This window comes from Pseudorca crassidens, unplaced genomic scaffold (assembly GCF_039906515.1).
Source record: "Pseudorca crassidens isolate mPseCra1 unplaced genomic scaffold, mPseCra1.hap1 Scaffold_69, whole genome shotgun sequence".
Classification (NCBI taxonomy): Eukaryota; Metazoa; Chordata; class Mammalia; order Artiodactyla; family Delphinidae; genus Pseudorca; species Pseudorca crassidens.
The window spans coordinates 1,095,534-1,118,386 of record NW_027136321.1 but is presented as its reverse complement, the minus strand read 5'-3'; positions in this window follow the sequence as shown (position 1 = coordinate 1,118,386).

Below are 22,853 nucleotides of genomic sequence, written 5' to 3'. Positions count from 1 at the left end.
GTGTTCAAATATGTCTCAGTTTTCGTACCCTGGTACTCGGGTGCAATATTCCAGACGCTTTACTAACACTCTCCCGACTTGGAGAGTCAGTCCCTTTAACCTCCTGTTTGGCCCAGTTTGCAATTTCTGCGGAAGATGAACAGGAATAGGGAGAACCAATGAGAGACTAGCTGGAGGTGTCTGGACGGGCAAATTTAACTCTCATTTGCCACGAGGAAGAGGAATTAACCAAAGGCTCAGCGTGCCGTGCCAGAACCAGATTAGGGCCTGAAGCCATCCTGCGGTGTTGCGGCCAGGTCACAAGAAAGCGAGTTGAAGAAAGGAACTCAGGGGCACTGTAATTCACAAACTTGCAGAGTTATAAATGACAGCTATCGTCCAAAAATATACTGAAGTAAGGCTGCCAAGAGGACTTGAAAGCGGGGCAGAATTGCAGGAAACCGATTTCAGGAGGTAGACTGGAATTGCATTGAAAGCATAGGAAAAGAGGCAGAGCGTCCACAATGATACACCTGGCCAAAAAGGGCGTATGCATTTTTTCCTGAATATATTCAGGAAAAAACGCATACGCCCTTTTTGGCCAACCAAGCAAGCTTGCAAAGGAAATCTGCACTACAATGAAGTCTCACTTCCCCCCGGTCAAAAGGGCCATCTGAAAAAAGTGTAAAATCCAGAAAGGCAGGACAGGCCATGGAGAACTGGGAGCCTTGTTATGCTGATGGGCGGGATGTAAATTGCCAACAGACACTCATGAGAAGTATATGGTGTTTCCTGAAACATCTAAGAAACAAAGCAACAGAGCCTAGGGCACTTCCACTTATGGTCGTATAGCTTAGGGAAATTAAAATCAAAAAGACACAGCCACCCCAATGTTTGGGACGCCTCTGTTTACAAGAACCTCGTTTACCGTACAAGTTCAGTATCACAGAAAGTGAAAAATGGATAAAGAACTTGTGGTACTTACGTACAATGCAGTATCACTCAGCAATGAAATCTATGTCATCAGGCCCGTAGCAGCATAATGAGTGGATTCAGGTACGATGATTCTAACTGAAATAAGTCACACAGAAAAAGAAACATCATAAGATATCACTAATACACGGAATGTAAACTTGGCTACACAGGAACTGAATTCCAAAACAGAACAGGGTCTCAAATTTAGAAAACCAACTTATGCTTGCTTAAGGGGAAAGGTGAGTTGGGGTGCTGCATAAAACCAGAGATTGAAATGAGCACAGATAAAGTTCCTTAAGCCAAATATGGAATAGACAAGAGCTACTCCTTGCTCAACGAAATGGACTCAACACCCCATATTAAACGCCTAAGAATGTACCTGACTAGTAAGTATCTTAAAACCTATGGAATGCTATGTCTCTGAAAGAGAATCAAGCGTGTGTACAGGGGCATAAACGCAGCAGTGATAGGATTGGAGAGGTTCGGTGAGCAAATGAAGACCCTTTGAAGTCATATTGCATGGTACCCATTCCACGGGTATCAACTACCCAGGTTTAAGGTATTCTTCCTTCAGCTAAAACATGCATGTGGAACATAGAATATGATCAACCATGTGATCGGGAGACGTGTTCAAATATGTCTCAGTTTTCGTACCCTGGTACTCGGGTGCAATATTCCAGACGCTTTACTAACACTCTCCCGACTTGGAGAGTCAGTCCCTTTAACCTCCTGTTTGGCCCAGTTTGCAATTTCTGCGGAAGATGAACAGGAATAGCGAGAACCAATGAGAGACTAGCTGGAGGTGTCTGGACGGGCAAATTTAACTCTCATTTCCCACCAGGAAGAGGAATTAACCAAAGGTTCAGCGTGCCGTGCCGGAACCAGATTAGGGCCTGAAGCCATCCTGCGGTGTTGCGGCCAGGTCACAAGAAAGCGAGTTGAAGAAAGGAACTCAGGGGCACTGTAATTCACAAACTTGCAGAGTTATAAATGACAGCTATCGTCCAAAAATATACTGAAGTAAGGCTGCCAAGAGGACTTGAAAGCGGGGCAGAATTGCAGGAAACCGATTTCAGGAGGTAGACTGGAATTGCATTGAAAGCATAGGCAAAGAGGCAGAACGTCCACAATGATGCACTTGGCCAAAAAGGGCGTATGCATTTTTTCCTAAATATATTCAGGAAAAAACGCATACGCACTTTTTGGCCAACCAAGCAAGCTTGCAAAGGAAATCTGCACTACAATGAAGTCTCACTTCCCCCGGGTCAACAGGACCATCTGAAAAAAGTGTAAAATCGAGAAAGGCAGGACAGGGCATGGAGAACTGGGAGCCTTGTTATGCTGATGGGTGGGATGTAAATTGCCAACAGACACTTGGGAGAAGTGTATGGTGTTTCCTGAAACATCTAAAAAACAAAGCAACAGAGCCTAGGGCACTTCCACTTATGGTCCTATAGCTTAGGGAAATTAAAATCAAAAAGACACAGCCACCCCAAAGTTTGGGACGCCTCTCTTTACAAGAACCTCGTTTACCGTACAAGTTCAGTATCACAGAAAGTGAAAAATGGATAAAGAACTTGTGGTATTTACTTACAAAGCAATATCACTCAGCAATGAAATCTATGTCATCAGGCCCTTAGCAGCAAAATGAGTGGATTCAGGTACGATGATTCAAACTGAAATAAGTCACACAGAAAAAGAAACATCATAAGATATCAGTAATACACGGAATGTAAACTTGGCTACACAGGAACTGAATTACAGAACAGAACAGGGTCTCAAATTTAGAAAACCAACTTATGCTTGCTTAAGGGGAAAGGTGAGTTGGGGTGCTGCATAAAACCAGAGATTGAAATGAGCACAGATAAAGTTCCTTAAGCCAAATATGGAATAGACAAGAGCTACTCCTTGCTCAACGAAATGGACTCAACACCCCATATTAAACGCCTAAGAATGTACCTGACTAGTAAGTATCTTAAAACCTATGGATTGCTATGTCTCCAAAAGAGAATCAAGCGTGTGTACAGGGGCATAAACACAGCAGTGATAGGATTGGAGAGGTTCGGTGAGCAAATGAAGACCCTTTGAAGTCATATTGCATGGTACCCATTCCACGGGTTTCAACTACCCAGGTTTAAGGTATTCTTCCTTCAGCTAAAACATGCATGTGGAACCCAGAGTATGATCAACCGTGTGAAAGGGAGACGTGTTCAAATATGTCTCAGTTTTCGTACCCTGGTACTCGGGTGCAACATTCCAGATGATTTACTAACACTCTCCCCACTTGGAGAGTCAGCGCCTTTAACCTCCTGTTTGGCCCAGTTTGCAATTTCTGCGGAAGATGAACAGGAATAGGGAGAACCAATGAGAGACTAGCTGGAGGTGTCTGGACAGGCAAATTTAACTCTCATTTCCCACCAGGAAGAGGAAATAACCAAAGGCTCAGCGTGCCGTGCCAGAACCAGATTAGGGCCTGAAGCCATCCTGCGGTGTTGCGGCCAGCTTACAAGAAAGCGAGTTGAAGAAAGGAGCTCAGGGGCACTGTAATTCACAAACCTGCAGAGTTATAAATGACAGCTATCGTCCAAAAATATACTGAAGTAAGGCTGCCAAGAGGACTTGAAAGCGGGGCAGAATTGCAGGAAACCGATTTCAGGAGGTAGACTGGAATTGCATTGAAAGCATAGGAAAAGAGGCAGAACGTCCACAATGATGCACTTGGCCAAAAAGGGCATATGCGTTTTTTCCTGAATATATTCAGGAAAAAACGCATACGCCCTTTTTGGCCAACCAAGCAAGCTTGCAAAGGAAATCTGCACTACAATGAAGTCTCACTTCCCCCCGGTCAAAAGGGCCATCTGAAAAAAGTGTAAAATCCAGAAAGCCAGGACAGGCCATGGAGAACTGGGAGCCTTGTTATGCTGATGGGCGGGATGTAAATTGCCAACAGACACTCGGGACAAGTGTATGGTGTTTCCTGAAACATCTAAAAAACAAAGCAACAGAGCCTAGGGCACTTCCACTTATGGTCCTATAGCTTAGGGAAATTAAAATCAAAAAGACACAGCCACCCCAAAGTTTGGAACGCCTCTCTTTACAAGAACCTCGTTTACAGTACAAGTTCAACATCGCAGAAAGTGAAAAATGGATAAAGAAGTTGTGGTATTTACTTACAAAGCAATATCACTCAGCAATGAAATCTATGTCATCAGGCCCGTAGCAGCACAATGAGTGGATTCAGGTATGATGATTCTAACTGAAATAAGTCACACAGAAAAAGAAACATCATAAGATATCACTAATACACGGAATGTAAACTTGGCTACACAGGAACTGAATTACAGAACAGAACAGGGTCTCAAATTTAGAAAACCAACTTATGCTTGCTTAAAGGTAAAGGTGAGTTGGGGTCCTGCATAAAACCAGAGATTGAAATGAGCACAGATAAAGTTCCTTAAGCCAAATATGGAATAGACAAGAGCTACTCCTTGCTCAACGAAATGGACTCAACACCGCATATTAAACGCCTAAGAATGTACCTGACTAGTAAGTATCTTAAAACCTATGGATTGCTATGTCTCCAAAAGAGAATCAAGCATGTGTACAGGGGCATAAACGCAGCAGTGATAGGATTGGAGAGGTTCGGTGAGCAAATGAAGCCCCTTTGAAGTCATATTTTATGGTACCCATTCCATGGGTTTCAACTACCCAGGTTTAAGGTATTCTTCCTTCAGCTAAAACATGCATGTGGAACCTAGAGTATGATCAACCATGTGATCGGGAGACGTGTTCAAATATGTCTCAGTTTTCGTACCCTGGTACTCGGGTGCAACATTCCAGACGCTTTACTAACACTCTCCCGACTTGGAGAGTCAGTCCCTTTAACCTCCTGTTTGGCCCAGTTTGCAATTTCTGCGGAAGATGAACAGGAATAGCGAGAACCAATGAGAGACTAGCTGGAGGTGTCTGGACGGGCAAATTTAACTCTCATTTCCCACCAGGAAGAGGAATTAACCAAAGGCTCAGCGTGCCGTGCCGGAACCAGATTAGGGCCTGAAGCCATCCTGCGGTGTTGCGGCCAGCTCAAAAGAAAGCGAGTTGAAGAAAGGAACTCAGGGGCACTGTAATTCACAAACTTGCAGAGTTATAAATGACAGCTATCGTCCAAAAATATACTGAAGTAAGGCTGCCAAGAGGACTTGAAAGCGGGGCAGAATTGCAGGAAACCGATTTCAGGAGGTAGACTGGAATTGCATTGAAAGCATAGGAAAAGAGGCAGAGCGTCCACAATGATGCACTTGGCCAAAAAGGGCGTATGCATTTTTTCCTGAATATATTCAGGAAAAAACGCATACGCCCTTTTTGGCCAACCAAGCAAGCTTGCAAAGGAAATCTGCACTACAATGAAGTCTCACTTCCCCCCGGTCAAAAGGGCCATCTGAAAAAAGTGTAAAATCCAGAAAGGCAGGACAGGCCATGGAGAACTGGGAGCCTTGTTATGCTGATGGGCGGGATGTAAATTGCCAACAGACACTCGGGAGAAGTGTATGGTGTTTCCTGAAACATCTAAAAAACAAAGCAACAGAGCCTAGGGCACTTCCACTTATGGTCCTATAGCTTAGGGAAATTAAAATCAAAAAGACACAGCCACCCCAAAGTTTGGGACGCCTCTGTTTACAAGAACCTCGTTTACCGTACAAGTTCAGTATCACAGAAAGTGAGAAATGGATAAAGAACTTGTGGTACTTACGTACAATGCAGTATCACTCAGCAATGAAATCTATGTCATCAGGCCCATAGCAGCATAATGAGTGGATTCAGGTACGATGATTCTAACTGAAATAAGTCACACAGAAAAAGAAACATCATAAGATATCACTAATACACGGAATGTAATCTTGGCTACACAGGAACTGAATTCCAAAACAGAACAGGGTCTCAAATTTAGAAAATCAACTTATGCTTGCTTAAGGGGAAAGGTGAGTTGGGGTGCTGCATAAAACCAGAGATTGAAATGAGCACAGATAAAGTTCCTTAAGCCAAATATGGAATAGACAAGAGCTACTCCTTGCTCAACGAAATGGACTCAACACCCCATATTAAACGCCTAAGAATGTACCTGACTAGTAAGTATCTTAAAACCTATGGATTGCTATGTCTCCAAAACAGAATCAAGCGTGTGTACAGGGGCATAAACGCAGCAGTGATAGGATTGGAGAGGTTCGGTGAGCAAATGAAGACCCTTTGAAGTCATATTGCATGGTACCCATTCCACGGGTTTCAACTACCCAGGTTTAAGGTATTCTTCCTTCAGCTAAAATATGCATGTGGAACCCAGAGTATGATCAACTGTGTGAACGGGAGATGTGTTCAAATATGTCTCAGTTTTCCTCCTCTGATACTCGGTTGCAATATTCCAGACGCTTTACTAACACTCTCCCCACTTGGAGAGTCAGCGCCTTTAACCTCCTGTTTGGCCCAGTTTGCAATTTCTGCGGAAGATGAACAGGAATAGGGAGAACCAATGAGAGACTAGCTGGAGGTGTCTGGACAGGCAAATTTAACTCTCATTTCCCACCAGGAAGAGGAAATAACCAAAGGCTCAGCGTGCCGTGCCAGAACCAGATTAGGGCCTGAAGCCATCCTGCGGTGTTGCGGCCAGCTCACAAGAAAGCGAGTTGAAGAAAGGAGCTCAGGGGCACTGTAATTCACAAACCTGCAGAGTTATAAATGACAGCTATCGTCCAAAAATATACTGAAGTAAGGCTGCCAAGAGGACTTGAAAGCGGGGCAGAATTGCAGGAAACCGATTTCAGGAGGTAGACTGGAATTGCATTGAAAGCATAGGAAAAGAGGCAGAACGTCCACAATGATGCACTTGGCCAAAAAGGGCGTATGCATTTTTTCCTGAATATATTCAGGAAAAAACGCATACGCCCTTTTTGGCCAACCAAGCAAGCTTGCAAAGGAAATCTGCACTACAATGAAGTCTCACTTCCCCCCGGTCTAAAGGGCCATCTGAAAAAAGTGTAAAATCCAGAAAGCCAGGACAGGCCATGGAGAACTGGGAGCCTTGTTATGCTGATGGGCGGGATGTAAATTGCCAACAGACACTCGGGACAAGTGTATGGTGTTTCCTGAAACATCTAAAAAACAAAGCAACAGAGCCTAGGGCACTTCCACTTATGGTCCTATAGCTTAGGGAAATTAAAATCAAAAAGACACAGCCACCCCAAAGTTTGGAACGCCTCTCTTTACAAGAACCTCGTTTACAGTACAAGTTCAACATCGCAGAAAGTGAAAAATGGATAAAGAAGTTGTGGTATTTACTTTCAAAGCAATATCACTCAGCAATGAAATCTATGTCATCAGGCCCGTAGCAGCACAATGAGTGGATTCAGGTATGATGATTCTAACTGAAATAAGTCACACAGAAAAAGAAACATCATAAGATATCACTAATACACGGAATGTAAACTTGGCTACACAGGAACTGAATTACAGAACAGAACAGGGTCTCAAATTTAGAAAACCAACTTATGCTTGCTTAAAGGTAAAGGTGAGTTGGGGTCCTGCATAAAACCAGAGATTGAAATGAGCACAGATAAAGTTCCTTAAGCCAAATATGGAATAGACAAGAGCTACTCCTTGCTCAACGAAATGGACTCAACACCGCATATTAAACGCCTAAGAATGTACCTGACTAGTAAGTATCTTAAAACCTATGGATTGCTATGTCTCCAAAAGAGAATCAAGCATGTGTACAGGGGCATAAATGCAGCAGTGATAGATTGGAGAGGTTCGGTGAGCAAATGAAGACCCTTTGAAGTCTTATTGCATGGTACCCATTCCACGGGTTTCAACTACCCAGGTTTAAGGTATTCTTCCTTCAGCTAAAACATGCATGTGGAACCTAGAGTATGATCAACCATGTGATCGGGAGACGTGTTCAAATATGTCTCAGTTTTCGTACCCTGGTACTCGGGTGCAACATTCCAGACGCTTTACTAACACTCTCCCGACTTGGAGAGTCAGTCCCTTTAACCTCCTGTTTGGCCCAGCTTGCAATTTCTGCGGAAGATGAACAGGAATAGCGAGAACCAATGAGAGACTAGCTGGAGGTGTCTGGACGGGCAAATTTAACTCTCATTTCCCACCAGGAAGAGGAAATAACCAAAGGCTCAGCGTGCCGTGCTGGAACCAGATTAGGGCCTGAAGCCATCCTGCGGTGTTGCGGCCAGCTCACAAGAAAGCGAGTTGAAGAAAGGAGCTCAGGGGCACTGTAATTCACAAACCTGCAGAGTTATAAATGACAGCTATCGTCCAAAAATATACTGAAGTAAGGCTGCCAAGAGGACTTGAAAGCGGGGCAGAATTGCAGGAAACCGATTTCAGGAGGTAGACTGGAATTGCATTGAAAGCATAGGAAAAGAGGCAGAGCGTCCACAATGATGCACTTGGCCAAAAAGGGCGTATGCATTTTTTCCTGAATATATTCAGGAAAAAACGCATACGCCCTTTTTGGCCAACCAAGCAAGCTTGCAAAGGAAATCTGCACTACAATGAAGTCTCACTTCCCCCCGGTCAAAAGGGCCATCTGAAAAAAGTGTAAAATCCAGAAAGGCAGGACAGGCCATGGAGAACTGGGAGCCTTGTTATGCTGATGGGAGGGATGTAAATTGCCAACAGACACTCGGGAGAAGTGTATGGTGTTTCCTGAAACATCTAAAAAACAAAGCAACAGAGCCTAGGGTACTTCCACTTATGGTCCTATAGCTTAGGGAAATTAAAATCAAAAAGACACAGCCACCCCAAAGTTTGGGACGCCTCTGTTTACAAGAACCTCGTTTACCGTACAAGTTCAGTATCACAGAAAGTGAAAAATGGATAAAGAACTTGTGGTATTTACTTACAAAGCAATATCACTCAGCAATGAAATCTATGTCATCAGACCCTTAGCAGAAAAATGAGTGGATTCAGGTATGATGATTCTAACTGAAATAAGTCACACAGAAAAAGAAACATCATAAGATATCACTAATACACGGAATGTAAACTTGGCTACACAGGAACTGAATTACAGAACAGAACAGGGTCTCAAATTTAGAAAACCAACTTATGCTTGCTTAAGGGGAAAGGTGAGTTGGGGTGCTGCATAAAACCAGAGATTGAAATGAGCACAGATAAAGTTCCTTAAGCCAAATATGGAATAGACAAGAGCTACTCCTTGCTCAACGAAATGGACTCAACACCGCATATTAAACACCTAAGAATGTACCTGACTAGTAAGTATCTTAAAACCTATGGATTGCTATGTCTCCGAAAGAGAATCAAGCATGTGTACAGGGGCATAAATGCAGCAGTGATAGATTGGAGAGGTTCGGTGAGCAAATGAAGAACCTTTGAAGTCTTATTGCATGGTACCCATTCCACGGGTTTCAACTACCCAGGTTTAAGGTATTCTTCCTTCAGCTAAAACATGCATGTGGAACCTAGAGTATGATCAACCATGTGATCGGGAGACGTGTTCAAATATGTCTCAGTTTTCGTACCCTGGTACTCGGGTGCAACATTCCAGACGCTTTACTAACACTCTCCCGACTTGGAGAGTCAGTCCCTTTAACCTCCTGTTTGGCCCAGCTTGCAATTTCTGCGGAAGATGAACAGGAATAGCGAGAACCAATGAGAGACTAGCTGGAGGTGTCTGGACGGGCAAATTTAACTCTCATTTCCCACCAGGAAGAGGAAATAACCAAAGGCTCAGCGTGCCGTGCCGGAACCAGATTAGGGCCTGAAGCCATCCTGCGGTGTTGCGGCCAGCTCACAAGAAAGCGAGTTGAAGAAAGGAGCTCAGGGGCACTGTAATTCACAAACCTGCAGAGTTATAAATGACAGCTATCGTCCAAAAATATACTGAAGTAAGGCTGCCAAGAGGACTTGAAAGCGGGGCAGAATTGCAGGAAACCGATTTCAGGAGGTAGACTGGAATTGCATTGAAAGCATAGGAAAAGAGGCAGAGCGTCCACAATGATGCACTTGGCCAAAAAGGGCGTATGCATTTTTTCCTGAATATATTCAGGAAAAAACGCATACGCCCTTTTTGGCCAACCAAGCAAGCTTGCAAAGGAAATCTGCACTACAATGAAGTGTCACTTCCCCCCGGTCAAAAGGGCCATCTGAAAAAAGTGTAAAATCCAGAAAGGCAGGACAGGCCATGGAGAACTGGGAGCCTTGTTATGCTGATGGGCGGGATGTAAATTGCCAACAGACACTGGGGAGGAGTGTATGGTGTTTCCTGAAACATCTAAAAAACAAAGCAACAGAGCCTAGGGCACTTCCACTTATGGTCCTATAGCTTAGGGAAATTAAAATCAAAAAGACACAGCCACCCCAAAGTTTGGAACGGCTCTGTTTACAAGAACCTCGTTTACAGTACAAGTTCAACATCGCAGAAAGTGAAAAATGGATAAAGAAGTTGTGGTATTTACTTACAAAGCAATATCACTCAGCAATGAAATCTATGTCATCAGGCCCGTAGCAGCATAATGAGTGGATTCAGGTACGATGATTCTAACTGAAATAAGTCACACAGAAAAAGAAACATCATAAGATATCACTAATACACGGAATGTAAACTTGGCTACACAGGAACTGAATTACAGAACAGAACAGGGTCTCAAATTTAGAAAACCAACTTATGCTTGCTTAAGGGGAAAGGTGAGTTGGGGTGCTGCATAAAACCAGAGATTGAAATGAGCACAGATAAAGTTCCTTAAGCCAAATATGGAATAGACAAGAGCTACTCCTTGCTCAACGAAATGGACTCAACACCCCATATTAAACGCCTAAGAATGTACCTGACTAGTAAGTATCTTAAAACCTATGGATTGCTATGTCTCCAAAAGAGAATCAAGCGTGTGTACAGGGGCATAAACGCAGCAGTGATAGGATTGGAGAGGTTCGGTGAGCAAATGAAGACCCTTTGAAGTCATATTGCATGGTACCCATTCCACGGGTTTCAACTACCCAGGTTTAAGGTATTCTTCCTTCAGCTAAAACATGCATGTGGAACCCAGATTATGATCAACCGTGTGAAAGGGAGACGTGTTCAAATATGTCTCAGTTTTCGTACCCTGGTACTCGGGTGCAATATTCCAGACGCTTTACTAACACTCTCCCGACTTGGAGAGTCAGTCCCTTTAACCTCCTGTTTGGCCCAGTTTGCAATTTCTGCGGAAGATGAACAGGAATAGGGAGAACCAATGAGAGACTAGCTGGAGGTGTCTGGACGGGCAAATTTAACTCTCATTTCCCACCAGGAAGAGGAATTAACCAAAGGCTCAGCGTGCCGTGCCAGAACCAGATTAGGGCCTGAAGCCATCCTGCGGTGTTGCGGCCAGGTCACAAGAAAGCGAGTTGAAGAAAGGAACTCAGGGACACTGTAATTCACAAACTTGCAGAGTTATAAATGACAGCTATCGTCCAAAAATATACTGAAGTAAGGCTGCCAAGAGGACTTGAAAGCGGGGCAGAATTGCAGGAAACCGATTTCAGGAGGTAGACTGGAATTGCATTGAAAGCATAGGAAAAGAGGCAGAGCGTCCACAATGATACACCTGGCCAAAAAGGGCGTATGCATTTTTTCCTGAATATATTCAGGAAAAAACGCATACGCCCTTTTTGGCCAACCAAGCAAGCTTGCAAAGGAAATCTGCACTACAATGAAGTCTCACTTCCCCCCGGTCAAAAGGGCCATCTGAAAAAAGTGTAAAATCCAGAAAGGCAGGACAGGCCATGGAGAACTGGGAGCCTTGTTATGCTGATGGGCGGGATGTAAATTGCCAACAGACACTCATGAGAAGTATATGGTGTTTCCTGAAACATCTAAGAAACAAAGCAACAGAGCCTAGGGCACTTCCACTAATGGTCCTATAGCTTAGGGAAATTAAAATAAAAAAGACACAGCCACCCCAAAGTTTGGGACGCCTCTCTTTACAAGAACCTCGTTTACCGGACAAGTTCAGTATCACAGAAAGTGAAAAATGGATAAAGAACTTGTGGTACTTATGTACAATGCAGTATCACTCAGCAATGAAATCTATGTCATCAGGCCCTTAGCAGCAAAATGAGTGGATTCAGGTACGATGATTCTAACTGAAATAAGTCACACAGAAAAAGAAACATCATAAGATATCACTAATACACGGAATATAAACTTGGCTACACAGGAACTGAATTACAGAACAGAACAGGGTCTCAAATTTAGAAAACCAACTTATGCTTGCTTAAGGGGAAAGGTGAGTTGGGGTGCTGCATAAAACCAGAGATTGAAATGAGCACAGATAAAGTTCCTTAAGCCAAATATGGAATAGACAAGAGCTACTCCTTGCTCAACGAAATGGACTCAACACCCCATATTAAACGCCTAAGAATGTACCTGACTAGTAAGTATCTTAAAACCTATGGATTGCTATGTCTCCAAAAGAGAATCAAGCGTGTGTACAGGGGCATAAACGCAGCAGTGATAGGATTGGAGAGGTTCGGTGAGCAAATGAAGACCCTTTGAAGTCATATTGCATGGTACCCATTCCACGGGTTTCAACTACCCAGGTTTAAGGTATTCTTCCTTCAGCTAAAACTTGCATGTGGAACCTAGAGTATGATCAACCATGTGATCGGGAGACGTGTTCAAATATGTCTCAGTTTTCGTACCCTGGTACTCGGGTGCAACATTCCAGACGCTTTACTAACACTCTCCCGACTTGGAGAGTCAGTCCCTTTAACCTCCTGTTTGGCCCAGTTTGCAATTTCTGCGGAAGATGAACAGGAATAGCGAGAACCAATGAGAGACTAGCTGGAGGTGTCTGGACGGGCAAATTTAACTCTCATTTCCCACCAGGAAGAGGAATTAACCAAAGGCTCAGCGTGCCGTGCCGGAACCAGATTAGGGCCTGAAGCCATCCTGCGGTGTTGCGGCCAGCTCACAAGAAAGCGAGTTGAAGAAAGGAGCTCAGGGGCACTGTAATTCACAAACCTGCAGAGTTATAAATGACAGCTATCGTCCAAAAATATACTGAAGTAAGGCTGCCAAGAGGACTTGAAAGCGGGGCAGAATTGCAGGAAACCGATTTCAGGAGGTAGACTGGAATTGCATTGAAAGCATAGGAAAAGAGGCAGAACGTCCACAATGATGCACTTGGCCAAAAAGGGCGTATGCGTTTTTTCCTGAATATATTCAGGAAAAAACGCATACGCCCTTTTTGGCCAACCAAGCAAGCTTGCAAAGGAAATCTGCACTACAATGAAGTCTCACTTCCCCCCGGTCTAAAGGGCCATCTGAAAAAAGTGTAAAATCCAGAAAGCCAGGACAGGCCATGGAGAACTGGGAGCCTTGTTATGCTGATGGGCGGGATGTAAATTGCCAACAGACACTCGGGACAAGTGTATGGTGTTTCCTGAAACATCTAAAAAACAAAGCAACAGAGCCTAGGGCACTTCCACTTATGGTCCTATAGCTTAGGGAAATTAAAATCAAAAAGACACAGCCACCCCAAAGTTTGGAACGCCTCTCTTTACAAGAACCTCGTTTACAGTACAAGTTCAACATCGCAGAAAGTGAAAAATGGATAAAGAAGTTGTGGTATTTACTTACAAAGCAATATCACTCAGCAATGAAATCTATGTCATCAGGCCCGTAGCAGCACAATGAGTGGATTCAGGTATGATGATTCTAACTGAAATAAGTCACACAGAAAAAGAAACATCATAAGATATCACTAATACACGGAATGTAAACTTGGCTACACAGGAACTGAATTACAGAACAGAACAGGGTCTCAAATTTAGAAAACCAACTTATGTTTGCTTAAAGGTAAAGGTGAGTTGGGGTCCTGCATAAAACCAGAGATTGAAATGAGCACAGATAAAGTTCCTTAAGCCAAATATGGAATAGACAAGAGCTACTCCTTGCTCAACGAAATGGACTCAACACCGCATATTAAACGCCTAAGAATGTACCTGACTAGTAAGTATCTTAAAACCTATGGATTGCTATGTCTCCAAAAGAGAATCAAGCATGTGTACAGGGGCATAAATGCAGCAGTGATAGATTGGAGAGGTTCGGTGAGCAAATGAAGACCCTTTGAAGTCTTATTGCATGGTACCCATTCCACGGGTTTCAACTACCCAGGTTTAAGGTATTCTTCCTTCAGCTAAAACATGCATGTGGAACCTAGAGTATGATCAACCATGTGATCGGGAGACGTGTTCAAATATGTCTCAGTTTTCGTACCCTGGTACTCGGGTGCAACATTCCAGACGCTTTACTAACACTCTCCCGACTTGGAGAGTCAGTCCCTTTAACCTCCTGTTTGGCCCAGCTTGCAATTTCTGCGGAAGATGAACAGGAATAGCGAGAACCAATGAGAGACTAGCTGGAGGTGTCTGGACGGGCAAATTTAACTCTCATTTCCCACCAGGAAGAGGAAATAACCAAAGGCTCAGCGTGCCGTGCTGGAACCAGATTAGGGCCTGAAGCCATCCTGCGGTGTTGCGGCCAGCTCACAAGAAAGCGAGTTGAAGAAAGGAGCTCAGGGGCACTGTAATTCACAAACCTGCAGAGTTATAAATGACAGCTATCGTCCAAAAATATACTGAAGTAAGGCTGCCAAGAGGACTTGAAAGCGGGGCAGAATTGCAGGAAACCGATTTCAGGAGGTAGACTGGAATTGCATTGAAAGCATAGGAAAGGAGGCAGAACGTCCACAATGATGCACTTGGCCAAAAAGGGCGTATGCATTTTTTCCTGAATATATTCAGGAAAAAACGCATACGCCCTTTTTGGCCAACCAAGCAAGCTTGCAAAGGAAATCTGCACTACAATGAAGTGTCACTTCCCCCCGGTCAAAAGGGCCATCTGAAAAAAGTGTAAAATCCAGAAAGGCAGGACAGGCCATGGAGAACTGGGAGCCTTGTTATGCTGATGGGAGGGATGTAAATTGCCAACAGACACTCGGGAGAAGTGTATGGTGTTTCCTGAAACATCTAAAAAACAAAGCAACAGAGCCTAGGGTACTTCCACTTATGGTCCTATAGCTTAGGGAAATTAAAATCAAAAAGACACAGCCACCCCAAAGTTTGGGACGCCTCTGTTTACAAGAACCTCGTTTACCGTACAAGTTCAGTATCACAGAAAGTGAAAAATGGATAAAGAACTTGTGGTATTTACTTACAAAGCAATATCACTCAGCAATGAAATCTATGTCATCAGACCCTTAGCAGCACAATGAGTGGATTCAGGTATGATGATTCTAACTGAAATAAGTCACACAGAAAAAGAAACATCATAAGATATCACTAATACACGGAATGTAAACTTGGCTACACAGGAACTGAATTACAGAACAGAACAGGGTCTCAAATTTAGAAAACCAACTTATGCTTGCTTAAGGGGAAAGGTGAGTTGGGGTGCTGCATAAAACCAGAGATTGAAATGAGTACAGATAAAGTTCCTTAAGCCAAATATGGAATAGACAAGAGCTACTCCTTGCTCAACGAAATGGACTCAACACCGCATACTAAATGCCTAAGAATGTACCTGACTAGTAAGTATCTTAAAACCTATGGATTGCTATGTCTCCGAAAGAGAATGAAGCATGTGTACAGGGGCATAAATGCAGCAGTGATAGATTGGAGAGGTTCGGTGAGCAAATGAAGACCCTTTGAAGTCTTATTGCATGGTACCCATTCCACGGGTTTCAACTACCCAGGTTTAAGGTATTCTTCCTTCAGCTAAAACATGCATGTGGAACCTAGAGTATGATCAACCATGTGATCGGGAGACGTGTTCAAATATGTCTCAGTTTTCGTACCCTGGTACTCGGGTGCAACATTCCAGACGCTTTACTAACACTCTCCCGACTTGGAGAGTCAGTCCCTTTAACCTCCTGTTTGGCCCAGCTTGCAATTTCTGCGGAAGATGAACAGGAATAGCGAGAACCAATGAGAGACTAGCTGGAGGTGTCTGGACGGGCAAATTTAACTCTCATTTCCCACCAGGAAGAGGAAATAACCAAAGGCTCAGTGTGCCGTGCCGGAACCAGATTAGGGCCTGAAGCCATCCTGCGGTGTTGCGGCCAGCTCACAAGAAAGCGAGTTGAAGAAAGGAGCTCAGGGGCACTGTAATTCACAAACCTGCAGAGTTATAAATGACAGCTATCGTCCAAAAATATACTGAAGTAAGGCTGCCAAGAGGACTTGAAAGCGGGGCAGAATTGCAGGAAACCGATTTCAGGAGGTAGACTGGAATTGCATTGAAAGCATAGGAAAAGAGGCAGAGCGTCCACAATGATGCACTTGGCCAAAAAGGGCGTATGCATTTTTTCCTGAATATATTCAGGAAAAAACGCATACGCCCTTTTTGGCCAACCAAGCAAGCTTGCAAAGGAAATCTGCACTACAATGAAGTGTCACTTCCCCCCGGTCAAAAGGGCCATCTGAAAAAAGTGTAAAATCCAGAAAGGCAGGACAGGCCATGGAGAACTGGGAGCCTTGTTATGCTGATGGGCGGGATGTAAATTGCCAACAGACACTGGGGAGGAGTGTATGGTGTTTCCTGAAACATCTAAAAAACAAAGCAACAGAGCCTAGGGCACTTCCACTTATGGTCCTATAGCTTAGGGAAATTAAAATCAAAAAGACACAGCCACCCCAAAGTTTGGAAGGGCTCTGTTTACAAGAACCTCGTTTACAGTACAAGTTCAACATCGCAGAAAGTGAAAAATGGATAAAGAAGTTGTGGTATTTACTTACAAAGCAATATCACTCAGCAATGAAATCTATGTCATCAGGCCCGTAGCAGCATAATGAGTGGATTCAGGTACGATGATTCTAACTGAAATAAGTCACACAGAAAAAGAAACATCATAAGATATCAGTAATACACGGAATGTAAACTTGGCTACACAGGAACTGAATTCCAAAACAGAACAGGGTCTCAAATTTAGAAAACCAACTTATGCTTGCTTAAGGGGAAAGGTGAGTTGGGGTGCTGCATAAAACCAGAGATTGAAATGAGCACAGATAAAGTTCCTTAAGCCAAATATGGAATAGACAAGAGCTACTCCTTGCTCAACGAAATGGACTCAACACCCCATATTAAACGCCTAAGAATGTACCTGACTAGTAAGTATCTTAAAACCTATGGATTGCTATGTCTCCAAAAGAGAATCAAGCGTGTGTACAGGGGCATAAACGCAGCAGTGATAGGATTGGAGAGGTTCGGTGAGCAAATGAAGACCCTTTGAAGTCATATTGCATGGTACCCATTCCACGGGTTTCAACTACCCAGGTTTAAGGTATTCTTCCTTCAGCTAAAACATGCATGTGGAACCCAGATTATGATCAACCGTGTGAAAGGGAGACGTGTTCAAATATGTCTCAGTTTTCGTACCCTGGTACTCGGGTGCAATATTCCAGACGCTTTACTAACACTCTCCCGACTTGGAGAGTCAGTCCCTTTAACCTCCTGTTTGGCCCAGTTTGCAATTTCTGCGGAAGATGAACAGGAATAGGGAGAACCAATGAGAGACTAGCTGGAGGTGTCTGGACGGGCAAATTTAACTCTCATTTGCCACGAGGAAGAGGAATTAACCAAAGGCTCAGCGTGCCGTGCCAGAACCAGATTAGGGCCTGAAGCCATCCTGCGGTGTTGCGGCCAGGTCACAAGAAAGCGAGTTGAAGAAAGGAACTCAGGGGCACTGTAATTCACAAACTTGCAGAGTTATAAATGACAGCTATCGTCCAAAAATATACTGAAGTAAGGCTGCCAAGAGGACTTGAAAGCGGGGCAGAATTGCAGGAAACCGATTTCAGGAGGTAGACTGGAATTGCATTGAAACCATAGGAAAAGAGGCAGAGCGTCCACAATGATACACCTGGCCAAAAAGGGCGTATGCATTTTTTCCTGAATATATTCAGGAAAAAACGCATACGCCCTTTTTGGCCAACCAAGCAAGCTTGCAAAGGAAATCTGCACTACAATGAAGTCTCACTTCCCCCCGGTCAAAAGGGCCATCTGAAAAAAGTGTAAAATCCAGAAAGGCAGGACAGGCCATGGAGAACTGGGAGCCTTGTTATGCTGATGGGCGGGATGTAAATTGCCAACAGACACTCATGAGAAGTATATGGTGTTTCCTGAAACATCTAAGAAACAAAGCAACAGAGCCTAGGGCACTTCCACTTATGGTCGTATAGCTTAGGGAAATTAAATTCAAAAAGACACAGCCACCCCAATGTTTGGGACGCCTCTGTTTACAAGAACCTCGTTTACCGTACAAGTTCAGTATCACAGAAAGTGAAAAATGGATAAAGAACTTGTGGTACTTACGTACAATGCAGTATCACTCAGCAATGAAATCTATGTCATCAGGCCCGTAGCAGCATAATGAGTGGATTCAGGTACGATGATTCTAACTGAAATAAGTCACACAGAAAAAGAAACATCATAAGATATCACTAATACACGGAATGTAAACTTGGCTACACAGGAACTGAATTCCAAAACAGAACAGGGTCTCAAATTTAGAAAACCAACTTATGCTTGCTTAAGGGGAAAGGTGAGTTGGGGTGCTGCATAAAACTAGAGATTAAAATGAGCACAGATAAAGTTCCTTAAGCCAAATATGGAATAGACAAGAGCTACTCCTTGCTCAACGAAATGGACTCAACACCCCATATTAAACGCCTAAGAATGTACCTGACTAGTAAGTATCTTAAAACCTATGGAATGCTATGTCTCCAAAAGAGAATCAAGCGTGTGTACAGGGGCATAAACGCAGCAGTGATAGGATTGGAGAGGTTCGGTGAGCAAATGAAGACCCTTTGAAGTCATATTGCATGGTACCCATTCCACGGGTATCAACTACCCAGGTTTAAGGTATTCTTCCTTCAGCTAAAACATGCATGTGGAACATAGAATATGATCAACCATGTGATCGGGAGACGTGTTCAAATATGTCTCAGTTTTCGTACCCTGGTACTCGGGTGCAATATTCCAGATGCTTTACTAACACTCTCCCGACTTGGAGAGTCAGTCCCTTTAACCTCCTGTTTGGCCCAGTTTGCAATTTCTGCGGAAGATGAACAGGAATAGCGAGAACCAATGAGAGACTAGCTGGAGGTGTCTGGACGGGCAAATTTAACTCTCATTTCCCACCAGGAAGAGGAATTAACCAAAGGTTCAGCGTGCCGTGCCGGAACCAGATTAGGGCCTGAAGCCATCCTGCGGTGTTGCGGCCAGGTCACAAGAAAGCGAGTTGAAGAAAGGAACTCAGGGGCACTGTAATTCACAAACTTGCAGAGTTATAAATGACAGCTATCGTCCAAAAATATACTGAAGTAAGGCTGCCAAGAGGACTTGAAAGCGGGGCAGAATTGCAGGAAACCGATTTCAGGAGGTAGACTGGAATTGCATTGAAAGCATAGGCAAAGAGGCAGAACGTCCACAATGATGCACTTGGCCAAAAAGGGCGTATGCATTTTTTCCTAAATATATTCAGGAAAAAACGCATACGCACTTTTTGGCCAACCAAGCAAGCTTGCAAAGGAAATCTGCACTACAATGAAGTCTCACTTCCCCCGGGTCAACAGGACCATCTGAAAAAAGTGTAAAATCGAGAAAGGCAGGACAGGGCATGGAGAACTGGGAGCCTTGTTATGCTGATGGGTGGGATGTAAATTGCCAACAGACACTTGGGAGAAGTGTATGGTGTTTCCTGAAACATCTAAAAAACAAAGCAACAGAGCCTAGGGCACTTCCACTTATGGTCCTATAGCTTAGGGAAATTAAAATCAAAAAGACACAGCCACCCCAAAGTATGGAACGGCTCTGTTTACAAGAACCTCGTTTACAGTACAAGTTCAACACCACAAAAAGTGAAAAATGGATAAAGAAGTTGTGGTATTTACATACAAAGCAATATCACTCAGCAATGAAATCTATGTCATCAGGCCCTTAGCAGCAAAATGAGTGGATTCAGGTACGATGATTCTAACTGAAATAAGTCACACAGAAAAAGAAACATCATAAGATATCAGTAATACACGGAATGTAAACTTGGCTACACAGGAACTGAATTACAGAACAGAACAGGGTCTCAAATTTAGAAAACCAAATTATGCTTGCTTAAGGGGAAAGGTGAGTTGGGGTGCTGCATAAAACCAGAGATTAAAATGAGCACAGATAAAGTTCCTTAAGCCAAATATGGAATAGACAAGAGCTACTCCTTGCTCAACGAAATGGACTCAACACTGCATATTAAACACCTAAGAATGTACCTGACTAGTAAGTATCTTAAAACCTATGGATTGCTATGTCTCCGAAAGAGAATCAAGCATGTGTACAGGGGCATAAACGCAGCAGTGATAGATTGGAGAGGTTCGGTGAGCAAATGAAGACCCTTTGAAGTCTTATTGCATGGTACCCATTCCACGGGTTTCAACTACCCAGGTTTAAGGTATTCTTCCTTCAGCTGAAACATGCATGTGGAACCTAGAATATGATCAACCATGTGATCGGGAGACGTGTTCAAATATGTCTCAGTTTTCGTACCCTGGTACTCGGGTGCAACATTCCAGACGCTTTACTAACACTCTCCCGACTTGGAGAGTCAGTCCCTTTAACCTCCTGTTTGGCCCAGTTTGCAATTTCTGCGGAAGATGAACAGGAATAGGGAGAACCAATGAGAGACTAGCTGGAGGTGTCTGGACGGGCAAATTTAACTCTCATTTCCCACCAGGAAGAGGAAATAACCAAAGGCTCAGCGTGCCGTGCCGGAACCAGATTAGGGCCTGAAGCCATCCTGCGGTGTTGCGGCCAGCTCACAAGAAAGCGAGTTGAAGAAAGGAGCTCAGGGGCACTGTAATTCACAAACCTGCAGAGTTATAAATGACAGCTATCGTCCAAAAATATACTGAAGTAAGGCTGCCAAGAGGACTTGAAAGCAGGGCAGAATTGCAGGAAACCGATTTCAGGAGGTAGACTGGAATTGCATTGAAAGCATAGGAAAAGAGGCAGAACGTCCACAATGACGCACTTGGCCAAAAAGGGCGTATGCGTTTTTTCCTGAATATATTCAGGAAAAAACGCATACGCCCTTTTTGGCCAACCAAGCAAGCTTGCAAAGGAAATCTGCACTACAATGAAGTCTCACTTCCCCCCGGTCAAAAGGGCCATCTGAAAAAAGTGTAAAATCCAGAAAGGCAGGACAGGCCATGGAGAACTGGGAGCCTTGTTATGCTGATGGGTGGGATGTAAATTGCCAACAGACACTCGGGAGAAGTGTATGGTGTTTCCTGAAACATCTAAAAAACAAAGCAACAGAGCCTAGGGCACTTCCACTTATTGTCCTATAGCTTAGAGAAATTAAAATCAAAAAGACACAGCCACCCCAAAGTATGGAACGGCTCTGTTTACAAGAACCTCGTTTACAGTACAAGTTCAACATCACAAAAAGTGAGAAATGGATAAAGAAGTTGTGGTATTTACATACAAAGCAATATCACTCAGCAATGAAATCTATGTCATCAGGCCCTTAGCAGCAAAATGAGTGGATTCAGGTACGATGATTCTAACTGAAATAAGTCACACAGAAAAAGAAACATCATAAGATATCACTAATACACGGAATGTAAACTTGGCTACACAGGAACTGAATTACAGAACAGAACAGGGTCTCAAATTTAGAAAACCAACTTATGCTTGCTTAAGGGGAAAGGTGAGTTGGGGTGCTGCATAAAACCAGAGATTGAAATGAGCACAGAAAAAGTTCCTTAAGCCAAATATGGAATAGACAAGAGCTACTCCTTGCTCAACGAAATGGACTCAACACTGCATATTAAACACCTAAGAATGTACCTGACTAGTAAGTATCTTAAAACCTATGGATTGCTATGTCTCCGAAAGAGAATCAAGCATGTGTACAGGGGCATAAACGCAGCAGTGATAGGATTGGAGAGGTTCGGTGAGCAAATGAAGACCCTTTGAAGTCATATTACATGGTACCCATTCCACGGGTTTCAACTACCCAGGTTTAAGGTATTCTTCCTTCAGCTAAAACATGCATGTGGAACCTAGAGTATGATCAACCATGTGATCGGGAGACGTGTTCAAATATGTCTCAGTTTTCGTACCCTGGTACTCGGGTGCAACATTCCAGACGCTTTACTAACACTCTCCCGACTTGGAGAGTCAGTCCCTTTAACCTCCTGTTTGGCCCAGTTTGCAATTTCTGCGGAAGATGAACAGGAATAGGGAGAACCAATGAGAGACTAGCTGGAGGTGTCTGGACGGGCAAATTTAACTCTCATTTCCCACCAGGAAGAGGAATTAACCAAAGGCTCAGCGTGCCGTGCCGAAACCAGATTAGGGCCTGAAGCCATCCTGCGGTGTTGCGGCCAGCTCACAAGAAAGCGAGTTGAAGAAAGGAGCTCAGGGGCACTGTAATGCACAAACCTGCAGAGTTATAAATGACAGCTATCGTCCAAAAATATACTGAAGTAAGGCTGCCAAGAGGACTTGAAAGCGGGGCAGAATTGCAGGAAACCGATTTCAGGAGGTAGACTGGAATTGCATTGAAAGCATAGGAAAAGAGGCAGAGCGTCCACAATGATGCACTTTGCCAAAAAGTGCGTATGCGTTTTTTCCTGAATATATTCAGAAAAAAACGCATACGCCCTTTTTGGCCAACCAAGCAAGCTTGCAAAGGAAATCTGCACTACAATGAAGTCTCACTTCCCCCCGGTCAAACGGGCCATCTGAAAAAAGTGTAAAATCCAGAAAGGCAGGACAGGCCATGGAGAACTGGGAGCCTTGTTATGCTGATGGGCGGGATGTAAATTGC